The following is a 20,404-nucleotide window of genomic DNA, read 5'->3' on the forward strand; positions in this document are numbered from 1 at the left end:
TATTCCTCATCATTTACTCAGTGTCTAGCACTCTGCCTGGTATATAGCAAAGGGTTCATACGTTTCTTAATGAGTAAATTAAACTTGGCATGTTGGACTGCAGAAAGTGATCACAAAGATGAATCAGTCTCTGTCCCTTCCTTCAAGGTCTTTCCAGTCTAGCTCATGTCCAATACAGAGGAGGTGCTCAATAAATGCTAGTCGGTTAGTCAATTCCCAGTTACTTTTCTTCAAATGGAAAGATGGTGCTACCAAAATATGTGTATGTCAGTAAAGCCAATTACTGTTCTGTTTCACTCTTTCTTGTGCTATCAAACCTCTCCTCCCCTCACTCAGGATCCCAAGTGCCTGAGAACAAGAAGGGATCAAAGCATAGGAAATGTTTACCATACCATAATATCTGAAGCCCAACTGGGACACATGTTCTTACACCAGAAGAGGATATTTGAAAATAGGACCATCCTGGATCATCCACAATTTGGTTTTTAGTACTTCTGATAGCCAAAAAAATCAGAACACGTTTTATTCTTTAAGAATTTCTAGTTGGGGGACGCTTGGGTGGCTCAGTTGCTTAAGCATCTGCCTTCAGCTGAGGTCATGATCTCAGGTTCCTGGGATGGAGTCCCACATGGGGCTTCTTGCTCAGTGGGGAGCCTGCTTCTCCCTCTGCCTGCAGCTCCCCCTGCTTGTGCTTGTTCTCTCTCTCTCTCTCTGACGAATAAATAAATAAAATCTTAAAAAAAAAAAGAATTTCTATTTGGACCTTCACAGTTGCATGAGAAAATAAATATGAACGTAGTTTGAAACTGTATAGCACACAAGGCAAAGAGATAAGGGCTATAGATAGAATGTGTATTTCTGCATTAAAAAATACATGAACCAATTTGGTGAGTGTACACATGAAGAAATAATAATTTGAAACCTTCACTAATTTACATACATTCTTTACTGAATAGATTAAAGCACAAGATCTAATGTGAAGACAAAGCCAAAATGTACCAGAAAAGGAAATAAAGCAGATGGCAGAAGAGTAGGGTGTTGTAAGAGTGAAGGGCTGCAAGGAGTCAGTATGGAGTCACATAGCCCAAGGCAGAAAACTAGAAACTTTTTCAACATCTATTCAACAGATTCATTAATGTGCACCTCTGAGGTGCCCGGCATGGAGCTAAGAACTGTGGAGGACACCAAGACAAATAAAATCCAGCCTGTTGAGGGAGAATTCGCAGTCTAGAGGCAGGGGGACAGATAGAGAGAAGAAAAAGAGCAACTACATGTATAAATATAAGAGCAGAAGCGGTCATTCCTGGAGGAGAGATTCAGATAAAGTGTTTTGGGAGTTTAGTGAAAGGAAATCTCTCTTCATTGAAGGATGCTTCAGAGTAATTGTATAATATTATAGAGGGGATGATATTTAAACTAAGCCTGAGATAAAAGGAATTCAAGAGGTAGAAAAGGAATAAAGAACACTCCAAGTGGAATTACCGGTATGAGAAAGGCATGGAAGCAAGAGACCTATTAGATGTGTTCAACGAGCATTAAGTGGTCCATTTTACCTAAAGTTTAAGGTATGCATAGGGACTTAGTGAGAATTGAGGCTGATGAGATGGACTGTGGATAGATTATAGATAGCCTTGAATACTAAGTGAAGGGATTTGGAATTTATTCAACAGTTTGGGGGAGCTATTCAAGGTCTCATGAGATCAGAGCTGTATTTTCAGAAGTCAAATCTAAAAAAAAAATGCAAAGAGTAAGGTAAAGGAGACTGGGGTTCGGAGGTAAATTTGGATGTTGTTATAAACCAGTATAGAACTAAATAAATATCTTCGAGAAGGAGGTGACTGCTAGAATGTAATACTACTTAATGTGAAAATACCACTGCCTGTTTTACTCAGTGTGGCAAAATGAGTCAACAAAGATTTGGATGGGAAGCCAGTATGAATTGGAACTGAGGTGGGAAATGACACCTGCATGACTGAAGCATCAGGTATGAACAAACAGGCACGATCAAGATGACCACAGTCGTTCACGGTTAAGTCACATATAGGGTCTCATGACAGATGGAGAGAGATGTGAGTAAAGGAAGGTGTCAGAGAATGTGAGGCAGACTTCAGGGCTGGGGTCCCTTCTAGTGAGAGTTACTCTGGTACGAAACTTCAGACAAATGTGGCCTTGCTGCTCTGGTGATTCCAACCTTTCCTAGAAAAGTCTGTCTTCATGATGGTCTTTCTAGTCTTAAAGAGCCCGTGAGAGTCTTTCTGGATCCACCAATTTATTTACACAGAACGTAGTAATAGAATGAACTCAGCTGAAAGAATCCCCTCTTCTAAGATCCTTTCCCTCAAATCACTCCTTTATTCATTTAGCATGTGTATATCACGTAACTACTATTTGCCAGGACCTAGTCTAAGTGCTTGGGATATCCTTGTGAACAGATAAAAAAAATTTCTACCCTTCTGGAGTTGACATTATGGTAGATGAAAACACTACACATAATAATTGAGTAAATCATATAGTACGTTAGAAGGTGATAAATTCTATGAATAGATTAAGTAGATTAAAAAATAGAATAGAGTCAGAGGGATCACAACGGTGGAGATGAACTTGAGGAAATTTACAATTTTAGAAACGTGGTCAGGCAGGCCCTATTGAAAAGGTGTAATTTGAGCAAAAGCTTGAGTGAGAAGAGTGAGTTATCCACATGGGTATCTGGAATAAGAATGCTCCAGATGAAACCACTAGCTCAGAGGCCTTGAGGCAGGAATGTTCTTGCTGTGTGCTAGAAAAAGTGAGACCCGTGTGACTGGAATAGCAAGTGAGGGTGGAATACTGAAAGATGAAGTCAAAGATGGAGGAGAGGGCAGATCACGAAGGGCCTTTGGACCACTGCAAAGGCTGGTCTTTCCAATGAATGACGTTGGAGCCACTGGAGGATTCTAGCTCTAGGATTGACAAGATCAGGCTTGCATTTTCAAAGCATCACGCTGGCTGCTTTACCAAGAATAGACATTAGGGAGTCAAGTGTGGACTCAGGGAGACCATTCTGGGGGCAATTACAGTAATCCAAGTAAGGAAAGTTCATGTCTTGGCACAGATTAGTGGTAATAGAAGTAGTGAGAAGTGATTTGATTCTAAATACATTTTGATAGTAGAGCCAACAGGATTTCATGGTGAGTAAAACATGGAATGAGAGATGAGTCAAGAATTTCTCAATATTGTTGAGCTGAGTAACCAGCAAGAACTGCCAAAAATTGAGGTGAAAAGATAACAGATGGAGCAGGTTTTGGGAAGGGTGATCAGGAATTCAATTTTGTATGTATTATGTACATATGGAAATGATACATAGGCATCTGAAATTCAGTAGTGAAGACTAGAGATATAAATTTGGGAGTCTAGTGTATTGATGGTGTTTAAAATTACCAAACTGGATAAGTTCACCAAGGGAATGAATGTCGATAAAGAGGACAAGGCCGGGTTGTTACAACCCTAACAGTTCTGGAAGAAGAAGAGGAACCAGGAAAAGAGACCAGGACAGCATAATCAGGAAGACAGGAAGAAAACCGAGAGAGTGTGGTGTTCTTGAAGCCAAGTGAGTAGAGGGTATCAAGGAAGAGGGTCAATAAGCTATGTCAGAGGCTGCTGCTCTATCAGGTGAAATGAGCACTGAGAGTGACCATTGGATTTTCACCAAGGTTGTTAGGGACCCTGACCAGAGTGCCTTTGGTGGGTTGGTGAAAGCAAAAGGCTGAATGGAGTGGGGTTAAGAGAGAACAGGAGGAGGAAGCTGGACACAGCAGGCATAGGTTACTCTTTCAAGGAGGTTTTCTGTAAAGAGGAATGGAGAATGAGGTGGTAGTAAGAGGGAGAAGTGGGGTTAAAAGAGGGTCTTAGTGTTTCTTGCTATTGTTAGTTTGGGTTATAGAGCCTAAATTATGTTTTACCCCAAATTTGTATATTGAAGCACTAATCCCCAGTATCTCAGAAAACGACTATACTTGGAGATAGGGCCCTTAAAGATGTAATTAAGTTAAAATGAGGCTGTTAGGATGGGCCCTAATCCAACAAGACTCGTGTCCTTATAAGAAGTAGAGATTAGGACACATGGAGACACTAGGGATGGGCACACATGGAAGGACCGCAGTGAACAGGAAGTCATCTGCAAGCCAAGAAGACAGACCTCAGGAGAAACCAAACCTGTTAACTCCTTGATCTGAGGCTTCTAGACTCCAGAATTGTGAGAAAATAAAGTTCTGTTATTTAAACCCCCCAATCTGTGGCCTTTGGTTATGGCAGCCCTAGGAAACTAGTACAGTTGTTTTTGTTTGGGGTGGTTTTGTTTCTGCTTTTGTTTTTGTTTGAAGGGGTAGTTTTTAAGGGAAAGAAATAATAGCATGTTTATGTGTTTTTAGGAAATATCCACAGGGGAGAAATTATTATCTAGGAGTCAGAGAACATTGATGGAGAGATATTTGTTAGAAGGTGAAAGTCTTTGCTTGGGATCTGATCTTTGTTATTTATCCCAGAGCTCCTCTCAGTTTTAGGCCTCAATCAAGGACCTAAAAATAAATCTGATTTCTTGGGGTGCCTGGGTGGCGCAGTCATTAAGCGTCTGCCTTCGGCTCAGGGTGTGATCCCGGCGATCTGGGATCGAGCCCCACATCAGGCTCCTCTGCTATGAGCCTGCTTCTTCCTCTCCCACTTCCCCTGCTTGTGTTCCCTCTCTCGCTGGCTGTCTCTATCAAATAAATAAATAAAATCTTTAAAAAAAATAAAAAATAAAAAATAAATAAAATAAATCTGATTTCTTGATGGTTATTATACCAGAATCAGTAAACTTAATAAGGGAAAGGAAGAGGCTCTACTAAACCTGATTTCTAGAAAAACTATGGATCTGTTAACAAAAATAGATCCAAAAAAGAGAAATTAGTTTGAAGTGGAAGGAAGGAGACAGAACTGAGGAAAGCCAAGAAAAAAGAAACAAGGCGAATTTAACTTTGTCAATGAGAAGTTTGAGTTTGATAAGATATGTAGGTGGAGATGCTGTCATGGATGTTGAAACTGTTGAGAAAAAATTAGCAAAATCCAAGGAAAGAGATGGAGCAAGTCTTACAAGTGAATCTCCCCCAAAAGGTTATATTTTCAATAAACAGTTTTCTTACTATGAAAAAATTCCTGCGACCACTCCACCCCTCCCTTTCTTTAAAAAGGCATGTAATAGTTATCAAAATAAGGTCATTATGATGAAAAAAGTGGTTTTGGTAAAGGGAAGTTGGTTAAGAACAAGTTTCAGTTGGGGAGAAGAGAAATGACTATTCAGTCTTGGCATCTTTGAGATGTTTAACCACAGGCCTAGGACAGCACAGGAGATAAGGGAAAAAAAACACTAGGATATTAGAGCTGGTGTGAAGGAAAGTGGATCATCTTACTGTCCCATCTCACAGCATCCCTGGAATTAGGAAATCTACAAAGACTAACCCCATTTTGCAGGGGTGGGGGAATCTTACCAAAGTGAAGCTAAGAGATTGGATCCATAATAAGTAGATTTTGAATGGGTCCCATATGTTTCAGTGAGTCAGTACCAAAATAAGGACGGGAACCTGGGACTCCGGGTTCCTTGCCAGGACTCTACCCACGAAACAATATTTCTTGTGTTTTTATTTTTGATCTTGAATTAATTCTCAATCTCTCGCATACGCTCTTACTCTTGCTCTGGGTCTTTCTCCCTCCCTTTCTCACACGCCACAGATGACCCTTGTACACGTCCTCCATAAATCACTCTATAATGGAGCCCCTTTGTTGTTCTCTTCTCTAGGTACCCAAAGGAAGATTATGGCAGAAAACCAGGGCTCACCATGAAGGAGATAATTGAAGGTCATTCAGCTGAAAATAATTCATATTTATCCACGGCTTCCTTTACCAGAGCCATCTGGTTTCCGTTAGCCAGCATGGTGTCCTCTGGTTCTGACAGTGGTGGCCTACAGTAACCACATTCTTTGCTCAAAAGGAAAGAGTGCTTTCTTACATCTGTTCCCGAGATGTTTTTTCTGCTCTTGCTTGTACAAAGCAATGCTTTGCATTTAGATGAACAAAGACTAAAACTTGAGGGTATTAGGTACTAGTCACTAAGCCTGTTCCTGGGCACCTTCTCTGCTGCTTTCTCTTTCTGTCAAGACCAATCATAGAATTAAAGATGAGGAAAGTGAAGGTCCACCAGTTCGTCCTGCTAACTCCTGCCAGAACTTCCCCGTTCTAAGCAAGTTTGGATTTCTTCTCTTTGTAAAGAGATTTTCTGTTCTTATCTCCATGTATGGAGAATCCACTGACTCACTCACTAAGCCATGAGCTGAAACCTGTAGGCAGCCTTCAGACTACCTGCCCTCAGTAGGGACTCATTTTTATTCTTACTTTTTTGTCCATGACTGTTGCATTAGCAATAGGAACTCTTACCTATATGTATAACCATAATCTCTTTCAGCCTGTTTATTTAATAAATGATCCTTTAGCATTACCTACTAGTTATCTTTTAAGAAACTTATTAGATAAAGGGACAAAACATGAGAGACAAGAGAAAAGAAAGTGAGAAAGAAACATTTCTTACAATAGGATACTGTAGGAAAAAAAACAACATGCAGAAATATTAGAAAAACAGAACGTGGACGTGTAATCAATGGTAGGTGAATTTAAACCTTATTTTTAAATGAATGACATTGCTCCAACTAATAGTAATAGCTAAAATTTATCAAGTGTCTTCTGCGTGTGATGCATTATGCCTTAGGTCTAATACCTAATATCGCATTTGATCCTCACAGCAAGTCTATGGGGCAAATAATATTCTTATACTGATTTTACTTAAAAATAAATTGAGGCTCCGATATATTTGTGGGTCCCCGCAGGAAACAGATGGAGCACTCAAAAATAGTTTAGTTGGAGGAGGTTTTAATAAAAGTGCTGTCTGCCGAAGTATAGGCAGGGTGTGAGGAATTCATAAGGGATAACACAGTCCGCTGACATGGGTAATGTTGAGGCCATTGCCATCCCTAAATCTGGGGCAGGAGGGAATGATTCCCAGAAGCCAGAAAGAGAGCTAATTGGGGAGGACCATCTGATAGGATCCCCTTTTGTAGAGGGATGCAGCCAGCCTAAGGGAGATCCAAGGAAGTGGGGAATAGATACCCAGCCTCATTCTCTTCCCATGCTTCAGAGTAGCTAAAACCAGCCAGAAGCCCCAGATAAATGCACAGAGGCCAGACAACTAGGGAAGAGAACAGGTGGGGAGGGCGGAGAGTGGATCTGGAGGGGCACATCACCTTTCTAAGGTCACAGTGACAGAGCAAGTCACTAAGAGAGTCAAGGTCACTAGTGATGGAACAGGGATTTAAATCCATAGTTGCCCGATTTGGGGGCTCAGGCTCTTCACCACCATGCTCTAACGGAACGGCAAGAGAAGGGAGGTTAATCCGGGCAGTGCAGAGTGTACGGAGAGCTGGAGAGGCAGGAACACGCAAAACTACGATATATACTAGATGTGTAACCTCTGGCTAGACTTCCCTGAATCCGTTTTCACATCTACAAAATATGTCTCAAAATGCTGTGCTTTTCTCTCAAAGCAGCTGATATCATCAGCTTCATTATAATTGCTTTGAGCCAGCCTGGAAGGAAAGTAAGCCACCCAATCTTGTGCTCAGAGACAGTATCCTGCTCTGGCAGAGTTCAATGCATTGCGAACAGTTGCCTGCTCTGTGAGCCACACGTTATTAACCGGGGCCAGAAAGAAAGTGGCCATGAAATTTTCTGTTACTTTTTCTTACTCTTTGTACCTTATGCAATAGAAGTACCCAATCATTTCACCAAACCTGATTCAAGAAATTTTGTGTTGGGGCGCCTGGGTGGCACAGCGGTTAAGCGTCTGCCTTCGGCTCAGGGCGTGATCCCGGCGTTATAGGATCGAGCCCCACATCAGGCTCCTCCACTGTGAGCCTGCTTCTTCCTCTCCCACTCCCCCTGCTTGTGTTCCCTCTCTTGCTGGCTGTCTCTATCTCTGTCAAATGAATAAATAAAATCTTAAAAAAAAAAAAAAGAAATTTTGTGTCGATGGCAAAAGAAAGTTAGGAGAGGTGATTTGATTACGAGAGTGTTCTTCACTTATAAAAGGAGTCCCTTTAACGCAAAAGTCAGTAGCAGTGATAATACAGGGGATTCTTCTGTGCTGTGATCAACCGACAGCAAATGGGCCTGATAGTGGCTGATGGAAGTCCCCACAGTGCCGAGCCCCTATGAGGTCTAAAGAGATGTTTCATAGCAGCTTGCAAAATATTGTTCAGGAACTTCCTGTGCCAAAAGCAAAGGTGAAAAACAGGACTGTAAATTGGAGAGAAAGCCAAGAGAGCCAGAGGGAGCCAAGTAGAAAATGCACAGCAGGAGCAATTTGGAAAGGAGTCCAGGGTTGTAACAGGGCCTCTAGTTTCAATGACATATGATGTGAGAGAGAATCAAGTTGAGTTAGAAATCAAATTTCCAGAATAAAACTTCAATAGAAGGAAAGGAAGATCTAGTCTAGTTTGCTTCCTGGAACTTCCCATACTCCTGGCGTAAAAAGGAAAAGAAATGGGAAACACAGGAAAAGATAAGAGACTTAAGAGATGAAGCCAGAAGATCGAACATCCAACTATTAAAAGTCTTGAGATGAGAGAATAGAGAGAGAAGAGAAATAATCAGAAAAAAAACACAAGAATAATTTTCCTAACTGAAAGGCAAATTTAAAATGGATGGTTCCACCAAATGCCTAGTAGTACCAATGAGAAAAGAAGCACACTTAGGAAAATTGTTGAAAACATTAAAAATGAAAAGAGCAGACCATAAAACACCCAGGGAATTTGTACCCTGGAGGCTTTTTTAGCTAACGTTATGGTGCCAATCATTTTGCAGTGGATACATGTATCGAATCAACGCCGTGTACAGCTTCGGTTTACACAATGTTGTCTGTCCATGATATCTCAACGAAGCTGGGGGGGGGGCCTCCAGGGAGAATGCTACAGAGCAATATCTTCGAGTTCAAGGATAATTTTTTTCAGCCTAGAATTTTGTCCTATTAATTTTTTTCATGATTTGACACAGATATATTGCAAGATGATTACTGCAGTAAGGTTAGTTAACACTCCATCCCCTCACATCACTATCTTGTGTGTGTGTGTGTCTGTGTGGTAATAACATTTAAGATCTACTCTCTTAAAAACTTTCAAGTATATAATACATGATTGTTCAAAGTCATCACCATGTTGTACTTTGGACCCCCAGAACTTATTCATTTTGTAACTGGGAGTTTGTACCTTTTGGTAAACCTCTCCCTATTTCTCCCACCCCTTAGCCCCTGGCAACCACTAGTCTGTCTATTTCTATGAGTTCAGCTTTTTTTTTTTTTTTTTTTGAGAGAGAGAGAAAGAGAGGAAGTGGGGAGAGGAACAGAGAGAGAATTTTCAAGCAGACTCCCCCCTGAGTGCAGAGCCCAACTTGGGGCTCAAGCTCATGACCTGAGCCAAAACCAAGAGTCAGATGCTCAAACCACCAAGCCACCAAGGCTCCCCTGAGTTCAGCATTTTTTTTAGGTTCCACATGTAAAGAAGGACGTGAAGGATTTGTCTTCCTCGGTCTGACTTATTTTTTCAGAAAATGCCCTCAGGCTCACCCATGCGCGTTGCAACAAAAGGTAGAATTTCCCTCTTTCTCGTGGCGGAGTAGTATTCCGTTTTGTGTATATACCACATTTTCTTTATCCATTCATCCACTGATAAACACTTAGTTGTCTCCAAGTCTTGGCTATTACGAATAATTCAGCCCAGAATTTGATAACCAAACTATGAATCAACATAATGATAAAATAAGTATATTTTAAGACAGGAAAAGACTACAGAATTGTATCTCACATTTACCTTTTCATAGGCTGTCACTTGCAGGAATAAACCAAAAAAACAGGAAGACATGGGATCCAGCAAATTGTGTATCCAATGTGGGAAGATATGAAAGAAGCCCCAGGTGATAGGTTTAAACAGTGCAGGGGCACCTGGGTGGCTCAGTCGTTAAGCGTCTGCCTTCAGCTCAGGGCGTGATCCCAGCGTTCTGGGATCGAGCCCCGCATCAGGCTCTTCTTCTGGAAGCCTGCTTCTTCCTCTCCCACTCCCCCTGCTTGTGTTCCCTCTCTCGCTGGCTGTCTCTATCTCTGTCAAATAAATAAATAAAATCCTTAAAAAATAAATAAATGAAAAATAAACAGTGCAGATAGCTAGACAAAAATCCCCTGAAGGAGCTCTCTGCAGGGGAAAAAGAGAGTGAATGGTGTTGATTGTCTACTTTTTTTATTTTAAAGGGGATGAAAATTACATAGGATAGGCATTAAGATGCAGTACTTGGAAAAACTTAAGATTTTGATCAGTATAAACACATACACACAAAGCAAAGAAGAAACCTCAAGATTCATATTTAAAGAGAACTATATAGGGAAGGCAGAGTCCAAACAGGAACACAACTGAGTAGTGGCCTGATTTTCATCTAGAGGTCTGGGTCAGGGAAGGGCTGGAGACAGGAAAACCAGTTGGGAAATTACTTCAGTCGTCTGGGTGAGAGATAGTGATGGTCTGACCCAAAGTCATGAGAGTGGGATGGACAGATGAGTGGGCAAATTTTAGAAATAGTTAGGAATTAAAATAGACAAATAGGGAGGCTGATATCGGAGAGGGAGAGTCAAGCTAGCCTCCATGGGTTTGGTTTAGAAATCTGGGCACAAAACAGTACCATTCACTGAGAGAAGGAACACACCAGGAGAAGCAAGCTTGGAAAAGATGAGCTTATTTGAGTGGGAGATGCTGAAGGGAAAGCCGAACGAGAATGATGAATCTGTCGCTGGACGTAAGACCTGGAGTGTCAGAGCACAGTCTGGTCTAACATGTGGCATCTTAAACTCTTGTTTAAGGGGGTGGGTCCCCTGGGCTTGCAAATCAAAATATCAATGATCAAACTTCTAGGAAAATAATTTAGAACAATAAGCAACAGAATTTATGTTCAATCTTCCTGAATCTGTATCTCAGTTGTTTTGATCCATACAGGTGTTGAGTTTAAGAGAATGTATTCCATCCCACCTAACCAAACTAATTTCGGGATAACAAGTATTTTACTTTCGTTCCCTCACGCTCCAGGACGTTGATACATAGTCCTTCAAGACTACTTACTTCTCTCCCCAATCTGCTTCTCACACAGACCACAGCAAATTTCCTTTACACACTTGTCTTCTTACCCCTCCAGGCCCACATTTTCCTCTCAGTCCTGCATCACAAAATTTAAAAAAGGATTCAAACAAATCAGGACTGTGGCTGCAGAGTGGGGAAAAGAAACAGCCTGAAGTAAGCCAAGCTAGAGCCCTTTTCAGAGTCAAGGAAGAAGAAAGATTGGAAGTATGCTTTTGCTAACCACCTTTATCCCATTCTATATGTATTGTTTCTAAATAATGACCCAGAAGTATGAAGTCGTCAATCTAGTTAGCAGCAAAGTGATTTCCAGAGGACGGCCAGCTTCCTGTCCACTGGCATCCTCACACACGACCCAGTGCTGAATTGGCTTGTCAGCGTCCTTGCATTGCCATCAGTCCAGGAAGCCTGTCTCAAACTGCTCAAACTCCTGGTATATTGGACATTATCAATCCAATCGACTGCCTCTTCCTCCACTTATCTTAGGAGATCCTCCTTCTAGGTTTAGAATAATGCTATTTCCCCTTCCACAGTACCAGCTTCTCATTAACAGAATAGTTCGTAATAAAAATGTAACTCAGTGAGCAGAGAATAAAAGCAATTGGAAATATGTATGTTTCATCTGCATGCTAGAGGCGGGGCTATGGGTGAAGATTCACTGCCCCACGACACTGATTGAACATGTGTGTCTCCCAGTTCCCCATCTCCAGACTGCCCAGCTGGGGCGTCCTTTTCCATTTGTCCAGGCTCAACTGTCTTCTGTTGAAGACTCAACTCTTTCACCATAAAGAGTATGACACAATTGGGTTCCAATTACTAAATTAAAATCACACTCTAGAACTGCCTGCCTGAAATTACACCCAGGTGACCTTAACTGGGGTTTTGAGTGTTCCCAAACACTTCAGGAACATATTTACAGACAGTCTCCAGACTTACTCCCACAGCTGGCAAACCTTATTTCCCCTATTCCCAATTTTGGAGGAAGCATCTCATTGCTGTCTTGATTGTATTGCTGTTATTCATCAGAAAAATAAAAATCTATCAATATCTCCCAGGCATGTAGAATCCCTCCCTCTCTTCTGCCTTTTGTCTTTTGTCTTCTGTCTTCTCTCTCTCTCTCTCTCTCAAATGTACCCCTCTAGCTCTCCAAAAGTCATGGAAGTGTAAAAATAAGAAATTTTCATTTTTAGGTATAAGAGTCACCGACCAAAGCAGAGATTAGTTAAAATGTTTGGAGGTGGGTAAAGTCTGATTCGAGTATTAGTATGAGCTTTGCATTAGATGGTTTTCATAGATTCTTTTTTCTCTTTATTTTTTTCGTAAATTTTTCATCTTAGCCAAAAATTTTGCAAATTTTACTTTGATACAGCACAAATAGAACTTATATTCCACAATTCACATTGATTGGTTTGTTTCATGTTCTGTCATAATTCCAACTGTTATTTTACCTTATATCTCCTCTTGGGTGTCAGCCTGTCACTTGGGGACATTGAGGAAGGGGTGTGACTCTGTTATAACACAATGTCTGGCATGCAGTTGATGTGATGACTCAACATGGCAGGGTAGACATTGGCTTCCTGTGCCCTCTGTCTAGACATTCCCCCCGCCAGTCTTCACCAGACCTCCCTGTCCTCCCCTCCTTTTGAAGAAGAAACACAGAACAAGCATTCGATTTGATGGTGCTCCGGCAGAGTGAACAATGATTCACCAGGAGAGAGAAGGGATGAGGTGGAGATGGGGAGGAGACTCTTTTAAGACTGGAACGAGAAGAAGAAAGGGGATATAATACATTGTTGACTCGATTTTCTGGCCCTTCTATGCCTCCTTGTTAAGGTATCAATAGCAAACTTCTTTTACACTTCTGACATCATTGTCATATTGAGTCTTGGGCCTTGGATGAAAATCTGGAAAAGCTATTTAGAAGTTAGCTCTTCCTTTTGCACTCCCACATCCAAGCCCAGAAACCCATACACAGACACAACTGGCACACCCACCGAGAAGCCACATGTGCACCTACGAGCACGTGGACAGACAGACAATGAAAACGCCCAGTGGTAGCCAGAACCACTGCAGCCACAGATGCCTTCCGCCGCAGACAGCACATGTGCTGGAGTCCTCACTCCCACGCCGACACAAAGACCCACACACAGATGCCACCGCCACACCCACAGCCCTTACTTACTCAGCTGTGACTTTCCTTCCGCATGCCCTATTTGAACGCAAGACTGTCTTGAATTAGAATTTCCCAAGTCCATTTCTGCTTGACTCATCAAACTTCTCTCTGTGCAGCCTCATGAAAACTCACCTTCTGAATTGTTCAAAATAACTGAGAATGGAAGAGAAATAAAGCACAGCTCACCAGACAGCAGAGCAGGGGGGCGGGGGATGGAAATTTGGAAAGCCAGGTAGGAAGGCTGTCGGGGCTGCTGGGGTCCCACCCTCACAGGTTCTTTCAGTGGATGGATACCTGGGTGGTCTGGAAATGGTAACAATGCAGTAATTACTAAGGAGATGACCACTGATGCGAAATGAAGAAAATATGACCTACTATGGAAAGAAAATGAACTTTAAAACCAAACAGACTTAGATCCAAATCTGGCAATGTCATTTAGTAACTATAATCTTGGGCAAGTTATTTAATATCTGAGTATCAGTTTACTCAACAATAAAATCTACACTGCAATATTCTTGTGAGGGTTAAGTGTAATGATATATGTAAAGTGGCTATTACAGTGTTTGGCTTCATAAACATGTGTTTCACTTTTTTACTGAAGTTGTTCCCAAAGTATCTTATGAGCTCTCCAGGCAAAAGACAATGGCTTTGGCTTTCAGACTTGCTGAGCCAAATTAGAAAGGTTGCATGCTCACTCTTTCCTCAAGAATAGAACGCCATTGATAAACAATATTTGATTAAGGAATAAACAAAATGAGTGAACAGACGGATGATTGAATGAGTGACATGACCGCATTATACCTGTTGTTCTTGGAATCGTGAGTATTTAATACCGAATCTAGCACAAAGTCCTAGTGCTGGACATGTCTCAGTTTAATGGGTGACACAGCTAGAAAAAAAATCATCCTAATGAAGAAAGGTATTGTAAGATTTTATTAGAGCAGAGGAGAAGAGTAACTCTACTGAGAAACAAGGGGCTGTTTCAAGAAAATTCTTCGAAGCAGTGATAATGTCATCTCGGTCTTGAAGGATAAATGAGAGTTTTTTGGGCAGCAAAAACTAATAAAGTTGCTCCACGAAGAAGAGAGATCATGGGCAGTTTTTATGACTTGGCCACAGAAGTTACATAAGGTCTCTTCCGCCTCCAGTCACTTCCCTGGTCAAGGTAGTCACAAAGGTCCACCTGGTTCAGGGAGGGAACAGAGACCCTCAGCTCCGGACAGGAGGACTTACAATGTCACATCACAAGGTCACAATGAGATATACTGTGGCAGTCATCCTAGGAAAATACAATGTGCCACAAAAACATAGGAAGAAGAGCAAGTTTGAGTCCTATTTTCAATGTCTTGAGCTTAAATGCCTGCAGGACACCCAGATGGAAAAGGTAAATGGGAAATAATTAACTTGGTTTGGGAGTTCAGGGTTTGTCAGGATATATGTGGAGATGGAAGCCATGTGAGCAGCTGTTACGGTTATCCAGAAAAGGGAAGAAAAGAGAGAAGGGAAGAGAAGGGGTGGGAAGGGGTGGAGGGCTCTTAGTGTCACGGGGCTGCAGGAACAAAGCACCCACACACTGAGCTAAAAACAACAACATGTATTGTTTCACAGTTCTGGAGGCCAGAAGTCTGAACTCAGAGTGTTGGCAGGGCCGTGACCCTCTGAAGCTTCTTGCAGTGGAGCCTGCCTTGTCTTTCCAGTTTCCAGTGGCTCCAGGTGTTCCTTTGGCTTCTGGCAGCATCACTCTGATCCCTGCCTCCGTCTTCCTGTGGCTGCATTCCCTCTGAATATGCTGTGTCTAAATTTCCTTTTCTTGGGGTGCCTGGGTGGCTCAGTCGGTTAAGCATCCGCCTTCAGCTCAGGTCCTGATCCCAGGGTCCCGGGATCCAGTCTCGCATCGGACTCCCTGCTCAGCAGGGAGTCTGCTTCTCCTTCTACCCTTACCCCCGCTTGTAATCTCTCTCTCTCTCTCTCTCAAATAAATAAATAAAATATTTAAATAAATAAATAAATAAATTTCCTTTACTTATGCGAACACCGGTCATACTGGACTCAGAGCTGACCCTACCTCAGTTAACTTAGCTAATTACATCTACGACAACCCTATTGCCAAATAAGGTCACTTTCTGTGATATTGGGGGTCCAGATTTTAAGATGTCGTTTTGGACGGATCCAGTTCAACTCATATAGAGAAGAAGGTGAGGGAAAAACGGAGGCTAGCAGAACCAGAAGCCCAGGAATGTCACAATGTAAGAATGAGGCAGGGGAAGAGGAACCAGTGGAGAAAAAATGAGAAGGAACAATCACAGAGGAATACGTGGGATAACGATTTGGGGATGAAAGCAAAAGGCCTGAACGCTCCACATTTGAGTCATGACCTGGGAGGTGACTAGAAACTTGGGTGGGACCAGACTTAAGAGGAGGGGCGGGCAGGAGCTCATCTGTGGGATGCCAATGACAGATGAAGAGTGGCAGCTGTCAGTCTGCATCACGGGGCTGCAACAATTCCATAGAAACTCCTCTAGAACTTTGCCCCAAAGCGAGCTCTAGTAATCTCTTCTTTCCATTAGCTAAGTTCCACACACAAAACTAAAAGGAAAACTTGAAAATGAGAGGGAGAGAAAAAGAACTGTAATCGTGGGGAGCAAGTTGGGACTGCCATTTTAGGCACTTCCTTGTGGTTTTCCCATAAGTGGAAAAGCAGCTTTGAGCAGCATGGGCCGGTCCAGGACAGCTGCTGAATGGGGAGCACCCAGCAGCTCTTCATGGGGTGAGAGCTGCGGATGCAGGGAGGGGACACTGCAAAAAGAAAATGAGTGATTAACTTAAGGAGTAATATCAAAGGTTTGGAGAATGGAGAGAGGATGCAAATGCCAGGAGAAAAAGGATGTGGCTAGGACTAGGCTTAATTGTTTATTTCCTTGATGCCTAAAGAGTATCCAAGCACAGAGGCGGTTCTGGGCAGCTTCCTTTAACACTGTAGCTTTCTACAAGTGAGAGCCTGGGAGAACAGACTTCTTCCCTAACGCTCCTTAAAGACTCATTCCATTGCCCAGACCCAGACCCCCTGACTTTCTTGCTCTTCTGGAATCTTTTGTTCCTCTTGCCCATTTTATTCTTATAGGCTCTGTTCTCTTCCATTAAATACTTCTGGCTCCTGCTTTTCTCTTATCCCTTTCCCCACCCATAGTTGGCCTAATCACACACAGACAACTGGAGGAGCAATTTTTCCTCCTCCCTTTCTGGAACTTCTGTTCCATCCATGAAACCCAGGTCAGTAGTCCTCATCTTTGTCACATTTCCTGAGTCTCAGCGACAGACAGAAAAAGGGAAAGACACACTTGTGTGATCCCCCCAGAAGATGGAGTAAGATATGCACACCTCTGACATCCAGGCCATGAAATGGATAGAAATGGCAGAATTTGAGCTAGAGTTGTACAAGTTGAATATGGTTAATGCAATGCTTTCTAATTTGTCACCAAACAGCACCTGATCCTTTCTTCTTACGGTGGCTGAGAATTTTGGCTTTGGCTTCTCTTCAGAGGGAGTTTTGTCCTAATTGGTTGAGTGCACAATGACAGTAGTGATCCCACCTCCTAATCGTTAGCTTACTGGGAGAATAGAGTAAGGGCGGGTAGTAAATCCATTTATCCCAAAGTGTGTGGGATGATACACGGGACAATGTCTTTACACACTCAGATAAAACACTGAAGAAGAAATGTGTTAAGAAATGTGACTCAGCACAAGTTAACAAGTAATATAACTATTCATATATGAAATATACCGATTAATATTAGTTGGAAGGCAGCGGGGTGTAGTGGGCAAGAGCCCATAATCTAGAGCCAGATTGTGATTCAAATTTGCTTTGCTGGAGCAAACTAGTCAACGTCTGGCGATGACCATGGTACCCAATCCACAGAGTTAATGAGAAGACTAAATGAGTTAATATAAAGATCATAGACAGTACCTGGCACATAGTAACACTATGTAAATGTTACTCATTATTATGCAAATTAACAGTTAACTAAGTACTTAAAACTATAATAGTGTTATTTTAAAATTCTAGCCTCCAACAGTATAGCATGGTCTATTTTATACAGCACATAATATAATGGAACTTCTTAAATTTCTGTCAGTTTTATTTTAAGCCATTTTTCTTACAAACATTTTAAATGTTTAAAATCTAAAATAGGGTTTTGTAAAATGGAGCTTTTTGTGAATGCTGTTTGTTCTTTCCTCAAATATCCAAAAATATAAACAGAATATATTTTGTTTTTATAAAAGGAAATAAGAGGAGGTTAACATTGAAAATGAAAAGCAGATTTCTTTTTAAACTTGGCTTTTGATAAATACACAAGCTATTGTTTTCCACAATAAAATATAGCCAGTGTCTTGGAAGGACTGCTCTCCTGAGCATCAGATTTAATTAATGAAATTTAAAATCCAGATTCTTAACCTCTCCGATGTTTAAAGTGTAACTTTAAAAAATTGACAACCTATCCCACTTTCACTCTGTAAATATCCAGATGACGCTGAACCAGCTAACTTTGGGTACAAGTAACATATATCTTCTTACCATCACCTTTAAGTGCTCTACTCAGCTAATACACACAGGTAACCTAACAGTGACTCAAGGGAATATGTGCTTGTTGTTTTCATTTAACAAAATGTAGGTAAATGCCTTCTGGCACAGGTTCCGTGGCTCAGAAATGGCAAGGCTTTCTCTCAAGGCTGTAGATGGCTACCTCATCCCAAACCATCACTCCAAAATTCATAGCAGAAAGAACGCGCTTGTACACAGCACCACCCATGTTTGTCCTTGTATCAGAAGGGCAGAAAATATCCCCTGGAAGCTCTCCTCCACCCCCCCCCCCACACACACAAACACACACACACACACGCACGCACACACACACACAGAGCCAACTTCCCCTTAGTTTCATCATCCACAATTGGGTCACATGACCTCCTGTAATTGCAAAGGAGTCTGGGAAAATGATGGGAACAAGTTACTTAGAATCATCTTAGATCAAACACGATTCAGCCCCTGGCCCTAGGCATTACCATCCTGAAAAAAGTAGGGCTATGTCCAGAGAAAATTTAAATTTTGGAAAAATTGATCAGAAAAGTAAGAAGGATAAGAATACTGGCTTTGAGTCCAAAGATACCTAAGTTGCCTGAGGAAGATTTTAATAGGCAAAGTTACTGACATTTATATGTAAAATCAATATTGACAGTTAACGTGAGACAATTACATGACTTTGAAATAAAAGTAGAACAAATCTAACTATCAAAGGAAGATTAGGGCTGAGACTCCTGGGTGGTTCTTTCAGTTAAGTCTCTGACTCTTGGTTTCGGCTCAGGTCATAATCTCAGGGTCCTGGGATCAAGCCCCTCACTGGGCCAGCACATAGCCTGCTTGAGATTCTCTGTCTCCCTGTGCCCCTCTTCCACCCCGTGCTTGCTCTCTCTCTCTCTCTAAAATAAATACATAAATCTTTTTAAAAAAGAAAATTAGGGCTGTGTTATCGAGGAAAAAGAAAATAGAGCTATCGGGTAGGTAACTAATAATGTCTGTCACAATAACTTAGCACTTACTGAGAACCTGTGTGTAGAAAGCACAGATGTAACCACTTCACACACAGCATGTCATTTTATTTTTCACAACATTGTAGAATAGTTATTTGTAAATGCTGCTTGTTCTCTGTTCCTTGTAAACAGGGAAAATGAGCTTCACCGAAGTTGTAAGTACCTCACCCAAGGTCGAACAACTAGTAAGTGGCAGGCTGGAATTTGAGCTCAGGTCTGATTCCAAGTTCGTGCTCTTTCTACAGTGTCATTCTGCCCATAATTTTACCACCTCTTCCTTGGCCATCCCTAATACTATCTGGCTAAAACATATACCCTTGACTTCATGCTCTCTGATCACAAGCCTACCCACTACCAAGTCATCTGGAATCTTTATTTAGAAGATTGCACATTGTCTTTCTATATGTCAAAATGTTGGAAATACAAGAGTGAACAGAGCGAACAGGTTCCTGATCTTTGAGATGCCACTCTGGTAGGGAAGAAAGGCATTAAACATGTAAATGAAGATAATTCCAGATAGTGAGACTCTTATGAAGAAAATGAAAAAGATAAATGGGATGGTAATTGTATCTGCAGGCTACTTTTGATGTGATGGCTAGAATTGAACCCTGATTGCTAGAAGGAGATAGTCCGGTCAACTCTGGGGGAAAGAGAACTCCTGGCAGTGGACCTATGATGTGCAAAGGCCCTGAGGCAGGAATGATTTATGGTACAGACAGGTGGAGAAAAATTATTGGAGAAGGACATGAAAAGAAATCAGATTTGAGAGAATCTGCATTTTTTAAAAGTGCAATGGGAATTTTGACAAGTTTTAAATAAGCAGGGTAACACAACCTCATTTTTTTAAACCGTCATGGTAGCTGTCGGGAAAGCAGCTTGATGAGTTACATCAGAGGAATTGAAGATTTCAGTGAGGTTGTTTGGCCAGAACAATGCTGCTAGAGACAGGGGGAAGATGGGTAGTTCCAGATAGATAAACACTGTGACAACTTACCTGTGAGGAAATTTGTTTGCTCATTCTTTCAATTTTACATGGCTTTGAAATAGCACTGCTTTTAATCACCATCTTATGTATGATCTCTGATGAATTGTGGCTACATTTTCTTCTTAAATCCTTTTAAAATAAATGCCTTAATATGCTAACAAAATTCAGCCTGATATTTAGCATTTTTTTCCTACTTGAATGGACTGTATTTACAAGGCAATCCTGAAGCAGTCAGTTCATTCAGCCTCTGAATTAAGAGCTCCCCCACCCTTCCAGAAAAAAAATAAATAGTGGTCAGTCTCATATCTTTTTATAGATACAGCCTGTCAGAGGATTAGCTTTGCATAATTTGCCATAATAAATTATAAGCTTCTCCCTTTTTCTCTGAGTTCATGAAATTAGGATAATGGAAGTAAGAGTCCCCCAGAA

This window comes from Ursus americanus, chromosome 2 (assembly GCF_024610735.1).
Source record: "Ursus americanus isolate L20-20 chromosome 2, mUrsAme1.1.p, whole genome shotgun sequence".
NCBI lineage: Eukaryota > Metazoa > Chordata > Mammalia > Carnivora > Ursidae > Ursus > Ursus americanus.